Raw genomic sequence first — 19164 nt, 5'->3', positions numbered from 1 at the left:
AAAATATGTAAAAAACTTTTCTTATCAATTTGGACTATATAAAAACACAGGATAGAAACGTACATTAAGAAATCATCTTTAAAAATCTGTGGGCTGGGCGTTGAATACTTCTTGGAAACTTAAGGCCCATCAGCAAGCTTAAAAGGACCAGTGCCGGATAATTTCAGAGGTCCTGCAAAATTCCTGGTCTCCGGAATGTTGGATACATCATCTTTGTTTGGCCACTTCATTGTGAATTTGGGAAGGAACACCATTTCAAAGATTTCTGCCAGCCTATATTATATCCTTATCTGGAAAGTCGAAGACTTGGCTGACAAACCATGGAAAATCTTTTTTCTCTGAACTGAAAAAGACAGCATAGTAACAATCCAGGAGTACTACTTCTTCTACTGTCTCTGTGTCCTCACTAGGTCCAGCTGATGTTGATGGTTCAGGTACTTCTGAGGAATCTTTTTTCTTTGACTTGACAGTTTGCTTTTTTGCATCCTTCTTTGTGCTGTGCTCTTTTCTTGCCTATACAACTTGTTTGACAAAATTTGAAGGAACCTTCTTCAGACAGTATTTTGCTGCTATTCTGCCTATCCTGGCTCACTCAAAACAGTAGAGGAAGTGTCAAAGGGTCTTTATGCTTATTGGAGGTCTCTGAGGTACCCTGGAGACAACAATGCTGTGCATTGGCACACTCCAACAAAAATTGACCTAGGAGTAAGATTAAATTAAAAAGTACTGTTTGTGTCAGGATTGTAAATTGTTGAAAAAGATTCTCCAACATACAAATAACATATAATAACCAACAAGGTTATTGATAAGTCATATGCAAAAGATACCACCTATATTATTTTAAGAAACCAGTGAAAGATCTTTAAAAGGAAACATAAAAATGAGAAGCAAGTTTTTTTTCCTAGTTTTGTAAACAGTGTAATTTCACGCACATATGTCAATATCTTATTATAGGTATTTATAGGTGGTGGTCATTGTTTAGCCCCCCCCCCGGAAATACTCCTATAGAAAATACACTCCCCAAAAATACCCTCCGCAGAAAATCCTCTAATAGGCACTATTGGATATTGGACTACCGGCCTGTCGAGTTGATCTTTTCTACTCAAGGTGCAGAAAATGGAAATGTGACTATCCAGAAATGGTACTTTTCTATCAGAGGCAACGCTACAGTGTTGCCTATAGTAATAAATAAAAGTTCAAATAGGGATAAAATCCTTTTAATAGACAGTGATGATAGAAATTCACAAAAATACCAGATATTTCGGTCACATATACAGTGACCGTCATCAGTAGTAAAACTAAAATAAAACAATTTAAAACAAAAGTTTATATACTAAATCAAATAACACTACATATTGTTTGAATCTCTAATTCTTTTCAAAGCAAAGGCGGAAGCTATTCTCTTTGACCTTCTTGGATTCGGTTCATTAGCGTTCAATGATGTAATATTTGGACAAAGGTCAACTACATTGGGTGAATTGAACTTTACTCTCTCAGATTTTAATAAATTATCATAGATAGAGTCCAGCCCATATTCACCTGTATCTCAATTCAAAGCAATATTCTTGAATAAGATTTTCTTTATTTAAAGAATTTCACGAAAATTTTGCTTTAAACCCCGATCCCTAGAAATCAAAGAGACATTCTCGAACAAAATAAAATGGTCTGAAAAATTATAAATATGTTCAGAAAGGGCTGAAGTGAAATCTTCAGACTTAGAAACTAGCTTTAAAGCCGAAGAAATAGAATCTTTGTGTTGTAATAATCTCATTTCCAAACTCTGGTTAGTACGTCCCACATATGAGCTTCCACAAGTACATGGGATCTGACAAACCCCAATTTGTTGCCCCATTGAAGTTAGATCCTTCCCAGAATTTAGAAAACTACCCAAAGTATTATTACTCTTTAAATCTACCCTTAGACCATTGCTTTGTAAAATTCTTTTAAGTTTTTCACTTAGCCCGGGTACATATGGTAAGGAACAAAAAACATCCTTCTCCCAAGTAGTCTCGAAGACTTCCTTAGAAATCTCTAGAAACCTTTTTCTTCTTTTTGAAAAAGTCTGGTTAATTAACCACTCTGGATACATGTTACTTATTAGTATTTTCTTTAGAAAAGACAATTCCTCCTCAACAAATTTTGGAGAGCAAATACTAAAGATCCGATGAGTTAAAGAAATGATCAAACCAATTTTTACTTGGTGAGCATGACTGGAATTATAAGACAAAAATCTATGGTTATTTGTCGGTTTTCTGTAAATTTTAAAATCCAGACTATTTTTATTTTTCAAAAGAAGAACATCAAGGAAAGGAAGTTTCCCATTCTCTTCCAATTCAACGGTAAACTTTAAATCCCTTCCCGAACAATTAAGATGTTCAAAAAATACTTTTAATTCCTCCTCCCCATAATCCCATACTGAAATAATGTCATCCATATACCGGCCCCAGAAAATATGTTTTAAAAAATATGAATCTAACGCAATTGTTTCAATATTCTCCACAAAAATATTAGCTAATAAAGGTGATAAAGGGGCCCCCATAGGTAAACCATTTATTTGTTCAAAATACTTCCCTCTAAATTGAAAAAAATAAGAGAACTTATTGCACAACCTTACTAAATACATAATTACAGAAACTTCCACATCTGTTTTGCCACTAATCAAATCAAAATTTCTTAAGAGCTTTCCTTCTAGGAGAGTTTCGGCTACTTTTACATCAATATTTGTGTATATTGATATAAAGTCGAAGCTTGAAAGCAAAGAAATTGAAGAAAATTTCCACTTTTTTCAGTTTTTCAACTAAATTTGAAATAATCTTATTACACAACCTTTGTCTAGACAAGTGGTATTCATAGTGACCAAAACACCTTGCTCAAAACGTGGGCATCCAATCGTTTGTTTTAACCAACGGGTTAGACAGGTCGGTTATGATCATCAAGCTTGAAAAGTCCAGATAATTAAGTAAACAAAGAACTGCGTGGCAGTCATTTGTCATATAGTTGATGTGTACTTTTTCTTTCATACTTTAAGCAATTCAGTTCTTTCTTAAACTTAGTTGTAAAAGTTTTTTTTGGATTATACGATTGATTCTTGTATGTTTTTTCATCCTCTATTAAACTTCTTAATTTTGATTCGTAGTCCTCAGTATTCATCACAACTTATCTATGCCTATAGTAAAGGTCATGCCGCTCCAATTTTTATTATTATTTATTTATTTATATTTTTTTCCCGGAGGCACTTGGAAGAGGAAGAGGTCGAGGTCGTTGTATATAGAAGAGGTCGTTGTATAAACTTCAAAGGGGACTCATTTGATCGAGAATCGAGAGTTCTAGTGCCCTTTTTAGGGGTCAAAAGTGATTGAAGGCATCTAACACCCCTTCCACGCCCACCATTTCCCCAAAACACATCCAATGAAAATTTTGAGATAGCCATTTTGTTCTACACAGTTGATTTCCCGATAGAAGTTATGTTTTTGAGGAGGAAACTCCCCCCACAACGCTCAGGACAAAAAGGGCTCATTTGATTGGAAATTTAGCCCTTTTCAATAGTCGAAAGGGATTGGAAGGCAACTAACACCCCTTCCACAACCACCATTTCCCCAAACACATCCAATCAAAATTAAAAATAGCCATTATGTTCAACGTAGTTGAAAGTTCTGGAAATTATTTCTTTGAGCAGGACATTCGCCCCCACAGTCTTCAGGGAAAGGGTTAGAAGTTATGCCCTGGGGTATATATGGTTCTTATGGAAGGAATGCGTGCATAAACTTCAGAGAGCGCTCATTTGATTAAAAATTGAAAGTTCTAGTTCACTTTTCAAATGTCAAAAGAAATTGGAGGGTAAACAGCCCCCCTTGCCCTATCTTCCCAAATACATTCAATAAAAATATTTTATTAAAAATAGTTCAAAGATCATATAACAAAAACTCCTGTGTTAACACAACCCCGCAGGGCCCGGGGGCAGGAGTTGTAAGATATGCCATAGGAGGATATATGGTTCTTATGGAAGGGATGCTAGTATAAACCTCAAAGAGGGCTCGTTTGATTGGAAGATGGAACTTCTAGTTCACTATTTAAGAGTCATACCCATTTTCCCCAAATGTCTCTGATAAAAATTTTAAGATAGCCATTATATGGCTAGTGGATTGATTCGGGCCGTCCTAAACATGGTGTTGTAAACAGTGTTCGATTGTATACAAAGCGGCAGTTCTCTAAATGTCTCGCCTTGCATCGCTATCGTGTGATTGATGAAAATAGTGAGTCGCTACGAGTCAATCCAAATAAAATTTGGAAGTTTATCAAAAAGAATCGATCTACTAAATCACCTAGTAACAAATCCGCCCCTAGTGAAAGTGAATGGAATAGTTATTTCCCGAGCAAGTTTGCTGCACCTGATCCTGAATTGAGTGCAAGTTTGAGAGAGATCTTGATCTCTGTTTAGAATCTTTGGAACCGGATCTTGGCCACTCAGGGAGTGTGTCGGATGTTCATCTGGCTATTCATAAACAAAAAAAGAAGTAATTTAAAGGTGCAGATAATATCTGTGGTATGCATATGATTCTCGGTAGAGATCTATTAACAGTACATTTAGCACTAATATTCCAAATGATTTTTAGCTGTGGTCTAGTGCCAGATGTGTTTTGTACCGGTGTAATCACCCCTGTCATCAAGAAAGGTAAAGACCCATCTGAATATTGTTCTTACCGTCCGATAACCGTTGCTCCCGTTTTTTTAAATTGATGGAGTTATTAGCAATTGAAGAGATAAAGTATGTTTGTAGTACGCCAGACTTGCAGTTCGGTTTCCAGAGAAATATTAGCCGCGAGCACGTGAAAAGCCTATTGTCTAATGTTTTGTTGGATGCAGATGCTAAAGGTGAAACCGTGGTACTTGCAGGCCACGATGTCTGCGGGGCTTTTGATTTGGGTATCCATGCACAACTGCTTGTCTCTGCGTTTAAGAGAGGTCTTGACAGATCTATAATTGCTACTTGTAGGAACATGTATTTTAAGTTGAAGGTTAGAGTAAGGGTACTAAAAAACCAGAGCCCGACTGTATTTGATTTCCTCATACCAGTACGAAAAGGCATTCGCCAAGGGGCTTTATCATCACCGCCTCTTTATAATAACAGCATCATCGAGTCTCAGTAGACGGTGAAAACGGGCTTTATTTTTCGTTGAATTGATTTGTCTCTTGTTAATTATGCCGATGACATTTTAAATCTGAGTAGATCCGTCAGTGGCATAGAGAGTAATTTCAGAGTTTTGTCTAATGAATATGCTAGCATAGGCCTAGAATTCAACTCCAGCAAAAGTGAGGTGGTCGCCTTCAATTGTTGTAAAGAAAGAGTTGACACATGTCCTATTTGCGCTAGGTAGTAATACTGTTACTGCAGCAGCATCAATGACTTACCTTGGTTTGCCAATTGGGTCTAATCTTAAAGCTACCCGGTCCTGTCTAATAAATGATTTCAAACAGAAAGTCCAAAAAGCGTATGGGATGATTTTATCATGCAAACGCCTATATAACCGCCGCATTCAAGCACGGATCTTCAATTCCTTTGCCACCCCTCATATTTTAGCTTTGTCACCTTTCTGGTCTTTGTTCACTGTTGATGATAAAAAAACAATCCGTACAGTGTTCTATAAGTTTGCAAAATATCTGCTTAGCCTTCCCCCTGGCAAAGAAACCGCCCGATTTTATCACGTTACGGACTCGATGACCCCTCCGTCGTGATCGTGACCAGGAGGGAAAAGTTCCTGAAATCTTTAGACCCAACGCATAGTATGTTTGAAGCTATAGTTAGTACTGTGTAATGGTTGTCTTTTTATGTAAATAGTTTTGCCATTGGTTTTTGAAGTATTAATTTAAGTTGCTCGTTTGTTTGATGTGTTGTTGTTTTCTTTTCATTTTCTCTCTACTCCATTTTTACTTTTTTTGTATTGTTAAAGATGGGTAATAAAAATCATTCATTCATTAATTTGAGAATTTAGTCAGATAACATAAACTCAGGTGTTTACACAACCTCCCAGGTTCCAGGGGCAGGCGTTGTAAGTTATGCCCCGTGGTATATATGGCTCTTATGAAAGAACTTCAGACAGGGCTCAATTGATTGGAAATTGAAAGTTTGAGATCACTTTTTGATAGTCACAAGAGATTCGAGGGCAACTAGCCCCCCCACTCTCCCCACGTCTTTTTTTTCCAAACCCATCTGATGAAAATTTCGAGATAGAATTTTTTTTAAAAATAGCTCAAAGGTCGGATAAGAAAAACTCTTGTGTCAATACAACCCCCCAGGGCTCAGGGGAAGGCGTTCTAAGTTATGCCCTAACGGCATGTATGGTTCTTATGAAATGGATGCTTGTATAAACGTCAGAGATTGCTCATTTGATTGGGAATTGAAAGTTCTAGTTCACTTTTTAAGAGTCAAGAGATTTATGGGCAACTAGCCCCCCCAAGCCCTTTTTTCCCTAAACCCATCCGCTACAAATTTTGAGATAGCCAATTTTTTCTCAAACTGTTCAAAAAGTAGATAACAAAAACTCTGGTGTCAACACAACCCCCCCAGGGCCCAGGGGGTAGGTGTTGTATGCGTTGTCTTGGGGGCTTATATGGTTCTTATGAAAGGGATACTTGTATAAACTTCAGATGGCTCATTTCATTGGAAATTGAAAGTTCTAGTTCACTTTTTAAGTCAAAAGATATCTGAGGGCAACTAGCCCACCTCCCCCCCACACACACGCACACTTTTTTCCGATAAAATTTTTAAAATAGTAATTTCGTTAAAAAAAGGTTCAAAGTTCAGATAGGAAAAATTCCTGTCTCGGCGCAACCCCCAGCCCGGAGGCAGTCATTGTAAGTAATGCTCTGGGTTTCATGTATAGTTCTTATAGAAGGGATGCTCATATAAACTTTGGAGAGGGCTCATTTGAATGGAAATTGAAAGTTCTTGCTCACTTTTTAAGAGTCAAAAGAGATTGGAGGGCAACTAGACCGCCCCCCCCCCGCCACGCCCTAAATGCATCAAATAAAAATTTTGTGATAGACATTTTGTTAAAAATAGTTCAAAGTTCAGATAAAAAAAATTCCGTTACTGCCCCCCGTTGCAGTGTTTCGTTGCAGTCCCCCAGTTGTAAGTTATGCCCTGGGGGCATATATGGTTGTTATCGGAGAGATATTTGTATAACCTTCATAGAGGGCTCATTTGATTGGAAGTTGAAAGTTGTTATTCACTTTTTAAGATTCAAAAATGATTGGAGGGCAGCTAGACTCCCCACAAACTCCATTTATTTTTTTCCCAGAGGCACTTTATACAGAAGGAGTCGTCGTACAAACTTCAAAGGGGGCTCATTCGATTTTAAATCGAGTGTTCTAGTGCCCTTTTTATGAGTCAAAAGTGACCGGAGGGCAAATAGCCCCCCCACAAGCCCTTGTTCCCCAAATGCATCTGATAAAAAATTTGAGGTCGCCATTTTGTTAAAAAAAGTTCAAAGATCATAGAACAAAAACTCCCTTACATATGGCCATTTTGTTAAAAATAGTGCAAAGGTCAGATGAGAAAAACTCCTGTTTCGAGGAGTTTTCGAAGAGGTCAGGTAAATAAACAATCATAACAAGCTAGCATACAATAGGAACTAATGTAAATGAATAAATAATTATGAAAACGAGTAGAACTTAAGTTGAATATGCAAATAAAACTTGAAACAAACCAAAAATCCCTACTAACAAGAGTTTGACTACTGCCCCCTTCCCTAACTGCAGAAATCTAAAGCTTACTGTGTTATTGCGCTTTACTGAAAACTATTTGTGCCTTGAACAGCCTCTGGACAATCTTCTGTTTCCTGTTATGATACATATTTTTTTATAATGTTTTCTTCAAGGTATAAAGAAAATGAGGCGCGGATGACTAAATGTAGTACACCCAGAGGAGCTATAGAAGATTAATAATATTCAAAGAGGATATTCAACCAAAGAGCGGAATGGGAATGGGGATTATCCAAATCATCATGAGCCAGGTATGCTACTTACCTACTATTCAATGTTTGTACATAATTTGGTTGTAAAGTGAAATCTATCTATCTAAAATCTAAAAAAAAAATTATATGCCAATTATATGAAATCTAAAAAAAATTATATGCCATCTAGTGGCTGGTCTGAGCGCTTAAGTGACATAATAACAGTCTAGGTAAAATACCGAAGGAAAAAAATAAAGAGACAAAACCAGTAAATAACTTTATTTTACAGTGATAAATTCTTCCAGTCAAAAATGAATTTTTGAAAATATTTGTAATTCCGGCGTAAAAAAAAATCTTGATAAGGTGAAAGTATTAACAGGAAGGGTGTATCCTATATTTTGTTCGGGAGGGGGGGGAATTCCAAAAAATTGTATCATATTAAAATTTGTTTGTATGAATTTTTTTTGTATTTTTTAAGAGTCTTACTCTTTTTATGAGTAAGGTGGGGTTTTAACCCATTACCCCCCCCCCCTCTGGATCCGTCTTTGACAAAAAGTATGCTGACATCATGCAGTAAGTCTGTAGACAGAATATATCTTTGAGACTAACGCTGAAATTGATTCCATAGAAAAAAAAACACCAAAATAAAAAATGATCATGAGAACAGGCAGCATACGGTTTCAAAACTATGCTGATGAACTTTGCCAGGGGTCAATTTCTCTGGGGAAAATGACCCTTTATCTTTCCAAATCAACTTTCCTACTAAATTGAAATAGTAAAGGACAATTCATAGAAGTTTGTTGATCTGACCTGTCAAATAAAAATGGCAAAAACCAACAAACGCACAAAAGAAACACTCAACAAGTAAAGAAAAAATATAGCGAATGCATTATATTTTCAGACAGTTCATAAATTTAAAGCAACCCCCACCCTGTAGCCATGTTCCACCACCCACGTAATCTTTTTGAGACCTTTTGGAGCGCCTTTGAGCCAATGTTTCGCCTTGGTGTTCCTTTTTTCTCCGCGTTCTTCTCTTGTTAAGATTCACATTTTGCCTGAGCTTACTTGAGTTGTTTTCTCTCTTTGTTTTTCTTTATCCCTGAATATACCTAAAAACCCTTAACTCTACCCAAGATTCCCATGAATCCTTACATACAAAATGAGTGTCCCTAAAAGAGGTGATTTTCCTCTAAAATAAGGAGAAGTCCCTAAAAGTGGAAGCTCAGAAGGTTCTAGAAGCAACGTGCTATCGTACAGTAGGTATATAAGGTGCACGATTCTAGTGAAAAAAACAGTAGCATATTTATTTTTTATAAATAATCTCGTAAGTTTGAGAAAATATTATCCCAATTTTTTTCTGTACAATTTGATAAGCTTAACAAAAGCATGGCCCTGAATTTGTGTAACCTACATTAGATAAAAGAGGTTTGTCTAGTATCAATAAATACATATAAATTTTATTTAGTATATAACTTAATATCTACAAAACAAAATATATCAAACATAACATGAGTCGTAGAATACAAATATTTAGCCCTCTTGAATTGAATTTCTGAACTTATGTGGTTCAAATAGTGGTCCAAAATGTGCATAGGTGATTTGTCCGATCTACTTGCTTTTGTAGGCTTGATACGATTCCATTTCTGTTTCTCATACAATTGTCGCTTTGGTATGCTTTCAATTTTTCTAGAGTTGAACGACATTGTCTTAAATGCTAGGGATATATCTTTGTCTTGAACGCTTAACTCCTGTAACTGTTTGTAAATTTTTCAATTTTGTCCAAACCGAAAGTTCTTGGTCCTTCCATACTTTTTCCAGTTGTGAATAGTCGGAAACCGGATTCTTTTTCTGATGTTTGATATCGACAGGGTTCAATTCCTGTAGCTTAGCTTCTTTGTTTTCGCTTCTAGATTCTTCTGGAAAATTAGACTCTGGTTAGACCCCAACCCTGTAGCCATGTTCCACCATTCGTGAAATCTCTTCGATACCTTATGGAGGGCCCTTGAGCCAATGTTTCGCCTTGGTGTTTCGCCTTCTTTTTCGCGTTCTTGTTGCGTTCTTTTTTTTTCAGTATTGACAATTTGCTTCCCGATTTGATTTTTTTGGATTCTTTTAAAAAGACTAAAATTTATGTTTGTCACAGTAATTTTAAGAGCATCGCTGGGAGGACTATTACCGGCCAATGAGCCTGGAAAAAGTCATTGAATACAATAAAAACTATCTTAGTTCCTAGCCCTAAAAAGTACTAAAAATGAATTTTTAATTTAGACAGTCAAATCTTCACTGCTTTTCTTTAATCATTCTTTTTTTCTATTCAAGGTTCTGCCGTCTTTCATATATAAAATAGATGCTGTCAATCCCTAATACTATATCCACCCTTTTTTTCCAAGATTCATGACAATGTTGGAATTTGACATTTTTTGGAATTGACATGACAATTTGGAATTCACGACAAAATGTGCATAGGTGGTTTCTCTTATCTACTTGCTTTTGTAGACTTGATACGATTCCATTTCTGTTTCTCATACAATTGTCGCTTTGGTATGCTTTCAATTTTTCTAGAGTTGAACGACGTTGTCTTAAATGCTAGGGATATATCTTTGTCTTGAACGCTTAACTCCTGTAACTGTTTGTAAATTTTTCAATTTTGTCCAAACCGAAAGTTCTTGGTCCTTCCATACTTTTTCCAGTTGTGAATAGTCGGAAACCAGACTCTTTCTGATGTTTGATATCGACAGGGTTCAATTCCTGTAGCTTGGCTTCTTTGTTTTCGCTTCTAGATTCTTCTGGAGAATTAGACTCTGGTTAGACTCCAACCCTGTAGCCATGTTCCACCATTCGTGAAATCTCTTCGATACCTTATGGAGGGCCCTTGAGCCAATGTTTTGCCTTGGTGTTTCGCCTGATTTTTGCCTTCTTTTTTGCGTTCTTGTTGCGTTTTTTTCTTTTCAACATTGACAATTTGCTTCCCGATTTGGTTTTTTTGGGTGCTTTTAAAAAGACTAAAATTTATGTTTGTCACAGTAATTTTAAGAGCATCGCTGGGAGGACCATTACCGGCCAATGAGCCTGGAAAAAGTTAATGGATACAATAAAAAATTATGTTAGTGCCTAGCCCTAAAAAGTACTAAAAATGTATTTTTAATTTAGACAGTCAAATCTTCACTGCTTTTCTTTAATTATTCTTTCTTTTTCCATTCAAAGTTCTGCCGTCTTTCATATATAAAATAGATGTTGTGTTGTGATGATAGATGTTGTGATGTGGCATTCCTTCTTCCTCGCGTTCTTCTCTTGTTAAGATTCACATTTTGCTTGAGTTTACTGGAGGTGTTTTCTCTCTTTGTTTTCTTTATCCCTGAATGTACCTAAAAACCGTAACTTTACCCCAGATTCCCATGAATCCTTACATACAAAATGAGTGTCCCTAGAAGAGCTGATTTTCATCTAAAATAAGGAGAATTCCCGAAAAGTAGAAGCTCAGAAGGTTCTAGAAGGAACGTACTATCGGACAGTAGATATATAAGGTACACGATTTTAGTGCAAAAACAATAGCATATTTATTTTTGTAAATAATCTCGTACATTTGAGAAAATATTATCCCATTTTTTTCTGTAAAATTTGATAAACTTAACAAAAGCGTGGCCCTGAATTTGCGTAACCTACATTAGATATAAGAGGTATGTCTAGCATTAATAAATACATATAAATTTTATTTAGTATATAACTTAATTTTTACAAAACAAAATATATCAAACATAACATGAGTCGTAGAATACAAATATTTAGCCCTCTTGAATTGAATTCCTGAACTGATGTGGTTTAAATAGTGGTCCAATATGTGCATAGGATGTGACTGCATTAAACATATAATTTAATATATCGTCTTCTACCTCAGAAGGAAAGTATCCATCACTATAGAAATAATTCAGGTCGTCCATTGGGGCTCAGCAATTGGGGTTAACGAAAAAATTTTCTGAGTAGTATAGAGGTTTGTTTGAAATACGATATGGTCAATCAGATCAAGAATTTAGAATTAAAGAATAAAAAAGTGCAAATTCTTTGTAATAAACGAACAAAATAAGTACTCACATGAATCCAACTAAGGATAAGTAATTGATTTGTATTCACAACTTGAGCTATCCCTTCGTCCTCTAAACTCTCACACAAATCGCTTGTCATAACTATTTAGGTCGTCCATTGAAATAATTCATGTCGTCAAGTGTGGCTATGCAATCGTTGTTATCGAAAAAATTTTCTGAGTAGTATATAGGCTTGACTGAAATAAGATATGGTCAATCAGATCAAGAAATTATACTTAAAGACTAAAAAAGTGCAAATTCTTTGTAATAAACGAAAAAAAAAAGCACTTACATGGATCCATCCAAGGATAAGTAATTGATTTGTATTCACAACTTTAGCTATTCCCTCTTCTTCTAGATTCTCACACAAATCCCTTGTCCCAATTATTTAGGTCGTCCATTGAAATAATTCAGGTCGTCCATTGGGGCTCAGCAATTGTGGTTAACGAAAAAATTTTCTGAGTAGTATATAGGTTTGTTTGAAACACGATGTGGTCAATCAGATCAAGAATTTAGAATTAAAGAATAAAAAAGAGCAAATTTTCTGTAATAAACAAACAAGAAAAGCACTTACATGGATCTATCCAAGGATAAGTAATTGATTTGTATTCACAACTTTAGGTATCCCCTCTTCTTCTAGACTCTCACACAATTCGCTTGTCCTAACTATTTAGGTCGTCCATTGAAATAATTCAGGTCGTCCAGTGGGTCTCTGCAAGTGTGGTTAACGAAAAAAATTTTCTGAGTAGTATATAGGCTTGTCTGAAATACGATGTGGCCAAAGCTTCTTTGGCCATTTCTAGGCCAGCAACATCGTCCCATTTGACATTAGGTGTTTTGTTAAGTATGATACCTTCAAGCTTCGCCAGCATTTTCTTCTTCTCTGGGTCGTCATATTTAATAGGCAAAATGACAGGTTCTTCTACTGAGGCATTGTCTCCTAAAAAAAGGAAAAAGGAATGCATCAAACATAGCAGAGCCACAAATTCTAAATATAAATAGCTAATAATTGAGTTTGCAGAGAAGCAAAACTTCCAATTAAAGGTCTTTAACAAAGCAGATGGTGTTTAAGAGATTCTAGATGATATCCAATTTAAGGTTCATCAGTTATACATTGGATCACGGCTATATTCAGGGGTGTGTGTGTTTAAACTCTGCCCCCAAAATGCTTGTTTGACTTGTAAAAACGTAAACAAGTTGGTGATGTTAAAAAAAAAAAATTTTTAGAATAAGAATTAAAGAATAAAAAAGAGCAAATTTTCTGTCATAAACAAACAAGAAAAGAATTTACATGGATCCATCCAAGGATGAGTAACTGATTCTTGATTACAACTTCATCTATGTCTTCTTCTTTTAGATCCATCACTATAGAAATAATTCAGGTCGCTTTTGTAGACTTGATACGATTCCATTTCTGTTTATCATACAATTGTCGCTTTGGTATGCTTTCAATTTTTCTAGAGTTGAACGACGTTGTCTTAAATGCTAGGGATATATCTTTGTCTTGAACGCTTAACTCCTGTAACTGTTTGTAAATTTTTCAAATTTATCCAAGCCGAAAGTTCTTGGTCTTTCCATACTTTTTCCAGTTGTGAACCATGGATGTCGGAAGATGATCTCTCAAATTTCTGGTCGCTTTTCACTTTTCAATTGCAAACAACTGGATATTAAATCCCACACCAATTGTGAACATCTAAGATTTTTCATTCTTCTAACAATCAACTTCTTAACATTGTACGAACGTAGACCGAATTGAGATGGTTCTTCTTCAATTAGGATTGCTCCCAATATTACTCCTAGAGACCATAATTTGACTGCATTAAACATGTAATTTAATATATCGTCTTCTACATCAGAAGGAACGTATCCATCACTATAGAAATAATTCAGGTCGTCCATTAGGGCTGAGTAATTGGGGTTAACGAAGCAATTTTCTGAGTAGCATATGGGTTTTTTTGAAATACGATGTGGTCAATCAGATCAAGAATTTAGAATTAAAGAATAAAAAAGAGCAAATTTTCTGTAATAAACAAACAAGGAAAGCACTTACATGGATCCATCAAAGGACTTTTTCTCCTTCTTCTTGTTCTTCTTCTTCTTCATTATGGGGAGTTATGACCGCCTTTTTAAATTTTATTGGACGAATAACGCTGTGATCACCGTAATTGAAGTTGTAACTGGAGTTCCCAAAAGAGAACCAATTGCTAAATTTTAAGCAATCATTCTTTGGTTTCTCTTTAGCGTGGCGTTTTGGTATCGATGGTTGGTCTTTTTCTGATTTAGATAGTGGTTTGAAGTTCTGTGAACGTAATATGGCAGGAAGAAACTCTGGAGCAGATACCCGTAGGGTTGAATGACATTGTCTTAAATGCTCGGGATATATCCTTGTCTTGAACGATTAACTCCTGCAACTGTTGGTAAATTTTTCAAGTTTGTCCAAACCGAAAGTTCTTGGTCCTTCCATACTTTTTCCAGTTGTGAACAGTTGGAAACTGGATTCTTTTTCTGGAACCATTATGTAATTATTGAACCATGGATGTCGGAAGATGATCTCTCTAATTTCTGGTCGCTTTTCACTTTTCAATTGCAAACAACTGGATATTAAATCCCACACCAATTGTGAACATCTCAGATTTGTCATTCTTCTAACAATCAACTTCTTAACATTGTACGAACGTAGACCAAATTGAGATGGTTCTTCTCCAATTAGGATTGATCCCAATATTTTTCCTAGAGACCAGGATGTGACTGCATTAAACATATAATTAAATATATCGTCTTCTACCTCAGAAGGAACGTATCCATCACTATAGAAATAATTCAGATAGTCCTTTGGGGCTCAGTAATTGGGGTTAACGAAACAATTTTCTGAGTAGCATATAGGTTTGTTTTTTCGATGGCTAGTCTTTTTCTGATTTATATGGTGGTTGGAAGTTCTGTGAACGTAATTTGGCAGGAAGAAACTCTGGACCAGAGACCCGTAGGGTTGAACGACATTGTCTTAAATGCTAGTTATATATCTTTGTCTTGAACGATTAATTCCTGCAACTGTTTGTAAATTTTTCAAGTTTGTCCAAAGCGAAAGTTCTTGGTCCTTCCATACTTTTTCTAGTTGTGAACAGTCGGAAACCGGATTCTTTTTCTGGAACCATTATGTAATTATGGAAACATGGATGTCGGAAGACGATCTCTCTAATTTCTGATCGATTTTCACTTTTCAATTGCAAACAACTGGATATTAAATCCCACACCAATTGTGAACATCTCAGATTTTTCATTCTTCTAATAATCAACTTCTTAACATTGTACGAACGTAGCCTTAATTGAGATGGTTCTTCTCCAGTTAGGATTGATCTCAGTATTTTCCCTAGAGAACAGGATGTGACTGCATTAAACATATAATTTAATATATCGTCTTTTACCTCAGAAGGAACGTATCCATCACTATAGAAATAATTCAGGTCGTCCATTGGGACTGAGTAATTGGGGTTAACAAAAAAATTTTCTGAGTAGTCTAGAGGTTTGTTTGAAATACGATGTGGTCGATCAGATCAAGAATTTTGAATTAAAGAATAAAAAAGAGCAAATTTTCTGTAATAAACAAACAAGAAAAGCATTTACATCGATCTATCCAAGGACTTTTTCTTCTTCTTCTTGTTCTTCTTCATTATGGGGAGTTATGACATCCTTTTTAAATTTTATTAGACAAATAACGCTGTGATCACCGTAATTGAAGTTATAACTGGAGTTCCCAAAAGAAAACCAATTGCTAAATTTTAAGCAATCATTCTTTGATTTCTCTTTAGTGTGGCATTTCGGCATCGATGGTTGGTCTTTTTCTGATTTATATGGTGGTTGGAAGTTCTGCGAACGTAATATGACAGGAAGAAACTCTGGACCAGAGACCCGTAGGGTTGAACGACATGGTCTTACATGCTAGGGATATATCGTTGTCTTTAACGCTTAATTCCTGTAACTGTTTGTAAATTTTTAAGTTTGTCCAAAGCGAAAGTTCTTGGTCCTTTCATACTTTTTCTAGCTGTGAATAGTTGGAAACTGGATTCTTTTTCTGGAACCATTATGTAATTATTGAACCACGGATGTCGGAAGACGATCTCTCTAATTTCTGATCGATTTTCACTTTTGAATTGCAAACAATTGACTACTAAATCCCACATCAACTGTGAATATATAATACTTGTCATTCTCCTAACAATCGATTTCTTGAAATTGTACGAAAGTAGATCGAATTGAGATAGTTCTTCTTCATTTAGGACTGATCCCAATATTACTATAAGAGACCAGGATTTTACTGCATTAAACATATAACTGGGAATTACAGAGTTGAATGGGAGCTCTGAAGCAGGGGTGCAGGATGGAGGAATGACAAACACAGTGGAACTTTGTTTTCTCTGATTTTAAATGGTTATTTTCCTTTTTTTTCCTATACAAAATGTTTAAATGTATTTAAACATACGAATATAACAAATTTCAACGTCAGAGAACACTATTATGGAGGTCGTTACGCCTTCAGCTACATAGAAGACTCAAGTAACAATGAAATTCCAACTACAGGAACAATAATATATTTGTCTGTTCACCCGAATATCATTAGTTTTAATTTATTCAACGAAACTATTGTTAATCAAAACTTTGGCTTAGTATTCAAATCTTGTCCAAAATTTTGCTACAATCTAATACTTGAAATCTAACCGAAAATTGAAAAATTGGAAGCTACTGAACAATTTATCGTCCATTTATTCATGTGTCAAATTGGATGCTAGCCCACACCGTGTCTTGGTTAAGCCTGGGCATGAATTAAAAAAAAAATTGGAAATTAAATTTTAAAATACACTATTTTCAACTATGACTGGGAGGGGGATTTTTTACAGGGAATATTCTCAATTGGGTTGGAAAATTTTCCAGGAGAAAACCCCTAAACCTATAGATAATAGCCTGAGCAATTTAAGTATTTCTGAAGGAAATATTGTCTTTGGACTCATCAAATTATTAATGTCTAAACTTTTATAAACGAAAAACGCAATAAATCTAATGAGCTAGCTTTGCTTACTTTTTGTATATTGACGAAGTAATATAGACGAAACTGTAGCATTTCCATAAAAATTTGGAATAACATTCTGAGCATGTGGATTAAAACCACAATTGAAAAATTAAAATGACAAAAAAAGAAATTAATGCCGTTTTTGACACATTTTCTTGACTGATTTATGAATACCTAAATTGTTGGGCGTGTAATATGAACTTAAGCTTGAAACATTACTAACTTACAATAATAAGTCTTCTCATGTTAAAAATAACCTTATTAGCAGTCATTTTAAAATTACTGGGAATTACAAAGTTGAATGGGAGCTCTTAAGCAGGGATGTAGCTCCAACATTTTTAGTAGGGGGGGAGGGGAGGGACAAGAGGGATCTCCATCCAAAAAGTCAATGGCATGGGCTATATAATAATTTTTTCGCCAAATCATTGCCCCCCTAAAACAACACCACTGCTTTCAAGATTGTTCTTAGAAATAGAATTAATTATGAATACCGTAAACTGAGTAGACTTTGTACCACTTTTTTAGGTTTTTAGCTCACAAATTCTCTAATTTTGTACAGAAACAGCTAAAAATTTCCGGAAAGGTACAACTAAGTCTCTAGAAAACATGAAGTAATGAAAAAAAGATTTGATTTTTTTCCTATTTTTTTTTTCAATTGTTAATGGTCCAATCTCATCCCACCGGTTGGGGTGACATTGCACCAGCGTATCTTGCTAATGAGAAATCAAAGACGTGTGTAAACAGGGTTTACTTTGGTCCACAAACTTTATTTTTAAAAAATTAGCATAAATTTGGCATTGATTCAGGAACTTTGGGATTAAAATAGCTTCTCATCTTCACATATAAAAACGCAAACTAAGCTAAATATAATTTGACTGAAGAACAGAAACAATCTCAGAAGTCCACAAATATAAATCTGGTTAGCCTAGTTGAAGACACACCAGGAGCTGGCTCTGGCTCTTTGAGTATTTTCAGAATGTCGGTCACCGGCTAGTCTTCAATATCATCACGGTCAGGCCATTTCCAAATATTGGGTCTGACCATTTGCTTTGACTTGATTTCGAAAGTTCTGTTCTTTTCTTTGATGATCATGCCAGGGAATATCTACCCTTCGTAGACAAACTGAACATAATTTCCAACTTTCAGTTGCAGATTCTGGTTCAGACCATTAGATGTATCACTGGTGCTCTTCCGCTTTTTTGCACAACTTTCCTTGCCCTGTTTTGCTAATATTCTGAGAAGCTCTTCTTCATCAGAGCTATCACCAGACTGTTCATTGGACATCCCGCCTGTACCGGTAGTATATTCAACCGAATAGCTTGTTCCAGCAGGGATGTTTACCTCTTTTCGTTTCGTAGTCTTTGCTGACTCATTTCCCTGCCCTAGCTCCTTCAGGTAGCCTATCACAGTATCGTTCAACACTCGAGTCGCGTTGGTTGTATCTGCATTAAAGCATGAAGGAATGCGCTGAAGAACTTCGTTTCTGTTCAGAGGATATAATCCATACTTTTTAAAACCACTTTTCATATTTTCTGTTCCATTTCCTTCTTCGAGACACTATAGCAGTTCTTTCAAAAATTTCGGAAAATCAGCCTTCAGTATGCCAACTGACGATCCATTCTTTTTGGTTTTTTACCTCAGAAGTATTTGCCGCCTTATTTTCATAGGTCGAAAATATTCGACATCTAAGGGTTGTGTCAAATGTGTTGAATTAGGTGGGAGTTAGATAAATGCGATGTTGTTCTCTTTGCAAGCCTTGAGAACATCGACGCTGATGTGGGATGAAAGGTTGTCAGAGATGACAACTTTTCTGCCTGGCTTTTTCTTTAAGGCTGGCATGAGCAACCAAAGAAAGTAGTCTTTGAAGCAAGTCAGGTCGATCCAACCAGACTTGGTGCGATTATATCGAGATCCAGCTGGTCCCCTTTTGACCCAGGATGTCCACGTCCCCTCACTTTTGTAAATCACATAAGGTGGCAGCAGTTCACCAGCAGCTGTCTCTGTTATCATGATCGTCGTTGAGACTTTTGACGAATTTAGCACCCGCTATGGGTACTTTGAACCTCTTTTT

General features: G+C 35.8%; 1 long non-coding RNA gene across 1 annotated transcript in view; it reads left to right on the top strand.

Moving 5' to 3' along the window:
- The window catches only part of LOC148939678 (uncharacterized), a 78450-nt gene that overhangs the window by 21796 nt on the left and 37490 nt on the right, over nt 1–19164 (top strand). The window contains exon 3 of the long non-coding RNA XR_016143515.1: nt 7878–8012. This is a non-coding gene — a long non-coding RNA (uncharacterized LOC148939678). The remainder of the gene's footprint in view (nt 1–7877; nt 8013–19164) is intronic.

This window comes from Artemia sp. Qi Xiang Cuo, chromosome 21 (assembly GCF_049724085.1).
Source record: "Artemia sp. Qi Xiang Cuo chromosome 21, ASM4972408v1, whole genome shotgun sequence".
Taxonomy (NCBI): Eukaryota; Metazoa; Arthropoda; class Branchiopoda; order Anostraca; family Artemiidae; genus Artemia; species Artemia sp. Qi Xiang Cuo.
The sequence above is the reverse complement of the archived record's forward strand: the minus strand, read 5'-3'. Positions and strand labels throughout refer to the sequence as shown.